We start from the raw sequence: 8,974 nt of genomic DNA on the forward strand, positions 1-8,974 counted from the left end.
ACAGTAATCTTTTGATATTCTTTTTTTTAAAAATAAATTTAATTAATTATTTATTTATTTGTCTGCGTTGGGTCTTCGTTGCGGTGCGCAGGCTTCTCATTGTGGTGGCTTCTCTTGTTGCGGAGCACGGGCTCTAGGCACGCGGGCTTCAGTAGTTGCGGCACGCAGGCTCAGTAGCTGTGGCTCGCGGGCTCTAGAGCGCAGCCTCAGTAGTTGTGGCGCATGGGCTTAGTTGCTCCGCAGCATGTGGGATCTTCCCAGACCACGGCTCGAACCTATGTCCCCTGCATTGGCAGGCGGATTCTTAACCACTGCGCCACCAGGGAAGTCCCTCTTTTGATATTCTGACTGCCTGGTTCTTGTTACAAAACTCCTATATATCCTGCTCCTCCCTCACCTCTTCAGAGCAGTCCCCCAGAGCTGTCTGAGAGGCTGCGTCCCAGGCTTAAGCCCTCAGTATTGTCTGCCAAATAAAACATAATTCTCAACTTTTACGTTGTGCGTTTTTTTTCAGTCGACACCCTCATCTGAGTGATGAGGAAAACACTGAAAAGTTAGGAGACCTGGATTCTGGTTCTAACACTACGGGCTCTGGAAGTCACTCAGCCTCCTTGAGTCAGTAACAAGAGGGTGGTAGACCAGGTCATCCCTAAGATCTCCTCCAACTCTGAAATTCTAAAATTTAGAGCACGTGGGTGGAGGGTGATTTAGTAAATCTGAAAACAACCTCAATCTGGCCCTGGAGTTGAACAAAACAAAACCCAGGGACAAAAGGAGTGAGATTCCACCAGCTTCAGGCGAGCATTTGTGAACACATCACACACACACTCCTAGGCAACTGGGACCACTCTTCTGCCTCCAAGTTCAGGATTCAGCCTTGCAGGTCAGCCAGCAGTACCTTGCAGAGGTTTGGACTGCGGAAACAGGAGCCCTCTCTCGCCCTTCATTTCCCCCTAAGCCTACTTGGAACGTGTGCCCAAAAGAGATTCTGAAGGGTACAGAAAACCAAAGGCACAGGGACCCTGGCTGTGGAGCCGCTGTACTACGGTAACCCAGCCTAGAAGTCTCCTGCATGTGTCCTGAGGTCTGTCTCAGCAGGGTTGCTTGCGTAGATGTCTACCTGAGGCTCTTCCCCGACCCTGCCTGCCCACCAAGTTCACCTAGTAACCTGATGTCCTCGGGAGACTGCGCTTCCCAACAAGTGGGCCAAGAGAGCCCCTGGATATCTGTGGGTGGAGCCAGAGCCTCAGAGACCTCAAGTGGCCGCCAGGGGTCTCGAGGCTCTCTCTCAGTGGGTTTCGGTGGCCTCTTGTGGCCAGATTGGGGATTGGCAAGAAAGAAGTTGCAGAAGAGAGCCAAGGTTGGAATTCTTAGGGAGATGCTAATAACAGTTATCTCTATAAAATAACATAACAATATTAATTATTACATATTAGTTAACATTTTGACATGTGTACCTACCATTCTGTGCCCAGCACTCTTCTAAAGTGCTTTACATGTATTAATTTATTTAATTCTCACAATAGCCTATAATATAAACACTGTTATTATCTCCATTTTGACAAGGAGGAAACTGAGCACAGAAAGGTTAAGGTGGTTGCCAAGGTCACACAGCAGACCAGAATTCTAAGTCTAAGGAACCTGGCTTCAGAACCTTTGCTTTTAATCACCATGCTGAAACTGCATCCCATTTTTCAGGTTGCCAGGTAAAATATAGGATGCTCAGTTAAATTACAATTTCAGACAAACAACAAATAACTTATTAGCATAGTATATCCTACGAAATATATGGGTCATACTTAATACTAACAAATTATGTGTTGTATTTACTAAATCAGGCAACCCTAATTTACAAGGCACTTTTCTCTGCCAAATGCCATCACACATATTACCTCATTTAATCCTCCCAGGAAGCCTATTCTCAGGTGCCCCAGGATTCCCCCTCCCCACCCCCACCCCCCCCACACTTCATCTTCTCCCAATATTCCCTTTTTTTTTTTTCAGGTAAAGAAAACAGAGGGACTTTCCTGGCGATCCAATGGTTAAGACTCTGCGAACCCAACGCAGGGGGCACAGGTTCGATCCCTGGTCAGGGAAGATCCCGCATGCCACGTGGCATGGCCAAAAAAAAGAAAAAGAAACAGAGACATGATAGAGACCTGAAGTGACTAGCTGAGGTTGCAGAACATAACAAGTGGCAGAGCTGGGACTGAACCCACATTCTCCAGCAAAAATTGGTGCGTGTTTTCCACTTTAACAGGAAAGAAAAGTGAGAAGCAGTGATTGCCACCGTGGAAATCTCCCTTTATAGCATCTCCTTAGGCCTGGTCTGCTCTGAGGAAGAGCTGCCGGTCCCTCCTCAGAAAACCAGTGAGGACCTTCCTAGGGTGGGAGAGCGACAGAGGAATGGAGACAGGTCTCTGGCTTCTGTGCCCAGCCCCCAGCAGACCTGTCTAGGGCAGCAGGAAGGAGACTGCTCCCAGACCCTAGGGAGTTGGCTGTGAGATTCGAGTACTTGTCTACTCAGGGGCCCCTGAGGCTCCCCAAGACTGTTTACCTGCTGCTCTGTGCACAGACAGCCTCCAGCCCAGCTGCTGGGGTTGCATCACCTGCAGCTAAAACAGCCCTGGCGGCCAAAAGGCAACACAAGGAATCTAAGACACAGGGACCCAGGGAGCCTCTTTCATCTCCCTGTTGCCTTTTGGAAGCATGGTGCTTCTGCCCACAGGGAACACCCTGTGCATTTTTCTCTCTTGACTCTGAGCTGCTCCTATCCCCGGAATACCTGTGCCCTTCCTTCCCTGAAGATTTACACAGTCCCCTCCCCCCGCCTCCTCACTCTACTACTCTCTTCCAATCACTCCCGCTCGCTACTGCTCTAATACCCCTCTGGGATGCAGGCTGGGGTGCCCTGCTGGTATGTGCCCCAACAGGTTTTTCCGTACCAGCTTCCAAATCAGCCTGGAGCCTGTCTGACCTGCACCCCACCCCCCCTTTCCAGGGAGCTGGAGTCAGAGGCAGAGCCAGGTCAGAAGCTGGACTTAGAGACTGGGCTTCTGTGGTCCCACCTGGCCCCGCCGGGACGGCAGTGCACAAAGCCTCCTGTGTCGGGGCTGAGCTGCTGAGAGGCCAGCGGAGTTCTCCGCATGGGTTAAGGCCAGTTCCTGGGAGGAGAGATGCTGGGTAGGGAGGTGTTGGCATGTGGGACCTTGTGCAGCCTGGTCCTCTCCCGCATTTGGGAGGGGCTGAGAGGATAGCTGGGCTGGTCTGCTGGAGAGGTCCTCTGACTGGCTGTTCAGCTTGGGCTGCACACACACCCTCCCCTGTACAGGCCACACAGGAGCTGGTGCCCATACACGGTGCGCTGCCGGGCTCTGAGGACACCCACTTCACCCCCAGCACCTCCGGTAAGCACTGGACCTGGGCTCTCATGCTGGGGCTCGGGGGGGAGGGAGGAACTTGTTGATCACTTGAGCGAAGGAGAAAGGAGTTTTCCTTTTCTAACATGAGTGCCTGCTTCCTTCTCCAGGCCCCCATGTACCCACAAGAACACATACTCATATCAGCTCAGAGACTGCACCTGCTGACCTAAAGATCCCAGCTGGAGACTCCGAGGGTGAAAGGCGCACAGTGGTGGAAGCTCTGTGGGCAGGGCGGGGGGCTTACTTGGAGGCTGGGGCTGAAGGTGGGGGAAGATGCTGTTACCTCCCGCCGCACATACTTAATCCTGCTGCCTCGCCTCGCCTCCCTTACACTACCCCAGGAATACCCAGCCAGGCCATGGAAGGAAGGGAGGTGACCTCAGAAGGGGATCATCCACCTCAGACCAAGGGCTGGGGAGCCTTGGGACCAACCCTAGAGTCTGGGAGGGTTTGTTTGGTGCTAGTTCTAGCAGCACCCCTGATCAAACTTGCTTCCGGAAGGATGGTGAGTGGTGGGGAAGGTGGAGGCAAGCCCACTTGGGCTCCCAAACCTGCCAAGCAGGTTGTTCTTTTTTTCTGCAACAAGGGAAAAGAATGGGTAAAGGGAGTCCAGGCTCCCGGACCTGGGGTCATAAAGCGGCCCAGAAAGGCTGGGACGTTCCCCTGAATTGGCTCCTGTGTCCCTCCCCCCAGGGCATCCAGTCGCACCATGTCTGTGACCAGCGGGAAGATGGGACTATCCCTGGCTCAGGAGATCTTCAGCCACCTAGGCCTTGCCAACACGGTAGGCGCTGCTGGGATTGTAGGAATCTTTTTTTTTATTACGTCAGCACAGGGGCTGGGGGGTGGGACGGGGAATAGGAAAGGGAGAGCTGGCCCTGAGGCCATGCCCAAGGCCTGGCCGGGGCACTGGGGAACGGGCAGACTCTGGTACCCCCGTGCTCTTACAGACTGCAGCTTGGGGCACCCTCAGAACCTTCTTGAGCTTCAGTATAGACAAGGATGTGCAGAGGCTGCTGAGGGCCATTGCAGGCCAAGGTGAGCCCCTTCCCTCTGCACTTGGGCATATTACCTTTTAGAAACCAGTCTGTAGACCGAGAAGGAGCCCGGAAGGAGGAACTGACGATACTCAATAGAGTATCTCCTGGGCATGAGAGAGGAAGTTTCACACTGCTGCTGATGTAACAATCTCATATTATTTTGTAAACATAGAGCAGCTCTCTTTTCCTAGGTTTACAAACTGTCTTGTCAAGAGTAGAGGAGTGAGCTGTGGTTAGAGATAGGTTAGTTGACCCACCAGGGCACCAAAGCTAAAATTTTTGGCCCAATTAATGTCTAGGTGGCCAAATACAGATATGGATTCAGTTGCCAGAATGAGGATGGTGATAACACTAGAAAAAATAACAAAAGAGCCACCATTTCTTAGGGGCTCCTTTTGTGCCAGGGCCTATGCCGAGCACATTACACGTTTCAGTGAATCCTCACATCCTTGTTTTATAGATGAAAAAACTGAAGTACAGAGAGGTTAAATACCTTGCCCAAGGTCACACAGCTATTAAGTCACCTAGTCTCCTACAATACACATAATGATCCTATAGGACATGTAACTGCCATGTATCAACTCCTGGTCTATATCATAGGTGTTGGTCTATCCTATAAGCTATAGCATACTCTTGGCACCCAAGACCACCTTTCTCCACACTGGTCAGACTTTTTTCCGTGTTATCCAAACTTAAATTGGTGATCTTGGTTTGAGTAATTTCGTAAACAGAATCCGGTCATTGTGCTCGTTGAGCTAGGTCTCCTAGTACAACTGTCCCCAAAAACCTATAAATAAAAAAGCTCACCAAAAATTTGAAGATGGAATAGCTTTTTGTATACTGGTTGAGAAACCATCATGCCTGTTAACAGCTATTCAAGACAGTACATAGAAGCATTTATTTTATCATCCAGAGATTTCCATTTTGACAGTAGATTACTGTACTCATCCAATAAAGCCTGTACTATTATAATGAGTGAACACTAAGATTCATTTGAAGAGTTGTGGTTATCTAAATTCCTGTCATAAAAACAAACTTATACCACAGCAGTAAATGATTGTAAAGTATTTGGATCACAGGACCTAGACTCCTGGATGTAAATGCCGGATTTATCTTAGAAGTAGGAGTCAAAAAATAATACAGGCCTATTTTTCTGAACAAATTTTTAAAAAGGAAAAACTCAATCAAGACACTTCCAAACTATTCTTTTATGAGAGAAATGTGAAAACATAATTGTGATGAATATTTATTCAGAAAAATGACCTTTAAATGACAGCTGATTCAGGACAAATTCAGACCAATCTGAACCATAAAATGAAGGTTCATTATAAAGATCCTAGGGTAGTATGAGATGCCAAATATATTCTCAAGTAACAAGACAAGAATTATGTTTGATATAGGTTTGGTGTAGAGGGTACTTGTACACCATTGGGACTATTCAGTTAATGAGTGACTCCTACCCCAATTCTATAACTAGGGAGTAACAAGAGTTGGAAGAAGGGAAGAATGGATACTGGGAAGCATTTGGCAGTCTTCATCACGACATAAAACCAACGATACATGCAATTCAAAAGAGTAGCCATCAGGGAATTCCCTGGCGGTCCAGTAGTTAGGGCTCCGTGTTCTCACTGCTGAGGGCCTGGGTTCCATCCCTGGTCGGGGAACTAAAATCCCACAAGCCACAGCCAAAAAATTAATTAATTAATTAAATTTAATTTAAAGTGAAAAAAAAACAAAGAGTAGCCATCAGGCCCACTGACAATTAGGTAATGAATGAGTCCAAATAAAATATAGCATCCTGTATTCACTTCATCATTTTTTTTTTGGTTTCTTTGTGGGAGTTTATGATCTGTGGGGTTGCCCTAAGTGTAGGTTTCAGGCAGTTCTGGGAAGGGTCTCAGGAGTCAAGTGACTGAGAAAACTCTGAAAAAGAGGATAATAGGAAATGATGACAGCACCAGTGCACAGCTCATGACACAAACAGGTTTTTTGCAACCAAAAAAAAAATTTTTTTAACATTTCTTTCTTTTTTTAAAAAAAAAAAATTTATGTATTTATTTGGCTGCACTGGGTCTTAGTTGCAGTATGCAGGATCTAGTTCCCTGACCAGGGATCGAACCTGGGCCCCCTGCATTGGGATTGTAGAGTCTTAGCCACTGGACCACCAGGGAAGTCCCCAAAATATTTTATTATAATCAGTTATAGCTCATGATTTGAATATGTACTATATCTCTATTATTTCTAAACTGAACCCTCCATTACCATCTTTAACCAAAAGGCAAGAGGCCTGGTGCAGGTATGAGAGAAGGACAATGATGCTGAACCCCAGGGGTCCAACCAGGAGAAACTGATGTATAAAGATGAGGATAACAAGACGACCCTGGTAGGTCAGGATCAGAACGGGAAGTCACATGACCCTGCTCCCTATCAGAGCCCCATCAACTCAGTTTAAGGACAGGGTGGGTGTATCCTCCTTGGACTTTCTCGAACTTGTAAGTTAAAAACAGTCTTTCTGGATTTCATGCTGTAAATCTTTTTTTTTTTTTAAGATTTTTTTTTTTTTGCTGCTTTGAGTCTTTCTTGCTGCATGCAGTCTTTCTCTGGTTGTGGGGAGCGGGAGCTACTCTTCATTGTGGTGCACGGGCTTCTCATTGCGGTGGCTTCTCTTGTTGCGGAGCGCGGGCTCTAGGCGTGCGGGCTTCAGTAGTTGTGGCATGTGGGCTCAGTAGTTGTGGCGCATGGGCTTAGTTGCTCTGCATGTGGGACCTTCCCGGACCAGGGCTCGAACCCATGTCCCCTGCACTGGCAGGCGGATTCTTAACCACTGTGCCGCTAGGGAAATTCCTCATGCTGTAAGTCTTTATAGGTAGCCAGTCTCCTCTATCTTTTCTTGAGTACCTGCCCTTGGAGCGAGGCTCTAAGCTAGTGGCAGGGCCAGGTAAGACATGGATGGAACAAGTAATATTCCAGTAATATTCCCCACAGCAACCGATCTTTCCTGCCACATCATCTCCTATGAGGATGGACAAAGATAACTTTTACCCTCACATAATGCATATTTCTCTTTTCCTTGACTCTCTCCTCACCAACACTCCCTAGAATAATTCACCATGCGGTCCAATCCCTACTCTGTGAGAATGTCACTACCACCACATCCACATTCTGTTTCTTCCTCCACCAGGAAACTGAGACAATTACCAAGTCCTGATGCGCATCCTTATTTCTCGAAGTGAGACTGATCTTTTAAGTATCCGAGTTGAGTTCAAAAAGAAATTTGGGAAGTCCCTCTACTCTTCCCTCCAGGTGAGACTTCGCTGGTTCTTAACCTGGAGCCCCGGAGCTTCACCCCTAACCTCCACACTGCACACAGTGGAGCATAGTCACGTCCTGGAGAACTCATGGGTCTTTGGTGAATTTAGTGCAGGACTCCAGGCACCACACAAGCTCTGGGCCAGCACGAGGGAGAGGACAGAGTACCTGAGCCATAGTGGTGGTGGGTCTTTCTAATACTTGACTTCTTGTCTGCAGAATGCAGTGAAAGGCAACTGCCGGTCAGCCCTACTAGCCCTGTGCAGGGCTGAAGACCTTTGAGACCTCATCCCCACATGACCTTCAAGGATCTGAGATTCCCATGGATGACTGAGCCTGCAGGAGACCAGCTGGGCCTCCAAATAAGATAACCCCTCACTTGAGCACCACATGTTCCAGCTTCTTGTGGAGTCTGGAACTCGAAGTTCCTCTTAAATCCCTTAAGTTCCCTCATCTCAAAGTGATGTCTGCACCTGGGTCCCCTAGCTCTGTCTTGGGTATGCGATAATGGGATCTCTTTGATAGTTTCTGCTCTACTCATTCTTTCCGTATTCTGGCCAGCACATCTCACTGATATTTGGATTCTTTTGGCAAGCTTCACTGTCATTTGTGTTCCCTGATTGAAGTTTGGGTGGAGCAGGACATGGGCTGGGAGGAGGCCTTGAAGCTGGAGGTGCCTTTCATGTGCACTTGGATATTCAACAGGAGTCCTGTTTGAGGCTCTAGACTGCAGTTGTCAACAACCCCCCTCCCCTCGGTGTCTCCCCTCACCCCCATTAATCTCTCTTCCCCAGGAAATTTCAGGTAAAATAATTGAGAACCAGGAACCACAATGAGGTCAGAAATGGTTAGAGGTAGCAAAGGACCATCTGTATGACCTGAGAAGCAAGCAGAGGATCAAGCTACCCCTCCCCTGCATGGGAAGATTGGGTTAGCAGGGTGCACAATCCCCAAATTCATCTGTCCAAAGCAGGAACTTGGAAACCCACCTCCCAAATTATAGTACTACTTCCAAAAGAAGACCTATCGAAAACAGATAAAAAACAAAAAAGGAAAAAGCAGGCTTTGGCTCCCCCTGCTGCTTGTATTAGAAATGACAGGCCACCCCTTCACATCTTTTTACCTCCCCCTCCCCCTTTTTGCATTCCTCAATTGAGTCAAATACTTAACCCCATAGCTGCAGGGTAAGGCAAACAACAGACC

The 8,974-nt window shown here is 48.1% G+C and overlaps 1 long non-coding RNA gene across 1 annotated transcript; it reads left to right on the forward strand.

Moving 5' to 3' along the window:
- The first annotated feature begins 3,084 nt into the window (after positions 1-3,084).
- LOC118906171 lies at positions 3,085-8,888 on the forward strand. The gene is made up of 4 exons (XR_005022436.1): positions 3,085-3,407; positions 3,530-3,616; positions 7,644-7,765; positions 7,991-8,888. It is a non-coding gene; the product is annotated as an uncharacterized LOC118906171 (long non-coding RNA).
- Positions 8,889-8,974: the final 86 nt, after the last annotated feature.

Source organism: Balaenoptera musculus, chromosome 1 (genome assembly GCF_009873245.2).
Source record: "Balaenoptera musculus isolate JJ_BM4_2016_0621 chromosome 1, mBalMus1.pri.v3, whole genome shotgun sequence".
Lineage (NCBI taxonomy): Eukaryota > Metazoa > Chordata > Mammalia > Artiodactyla > Balaenopteridae > Balaenoptera > Balaenoptera musculus.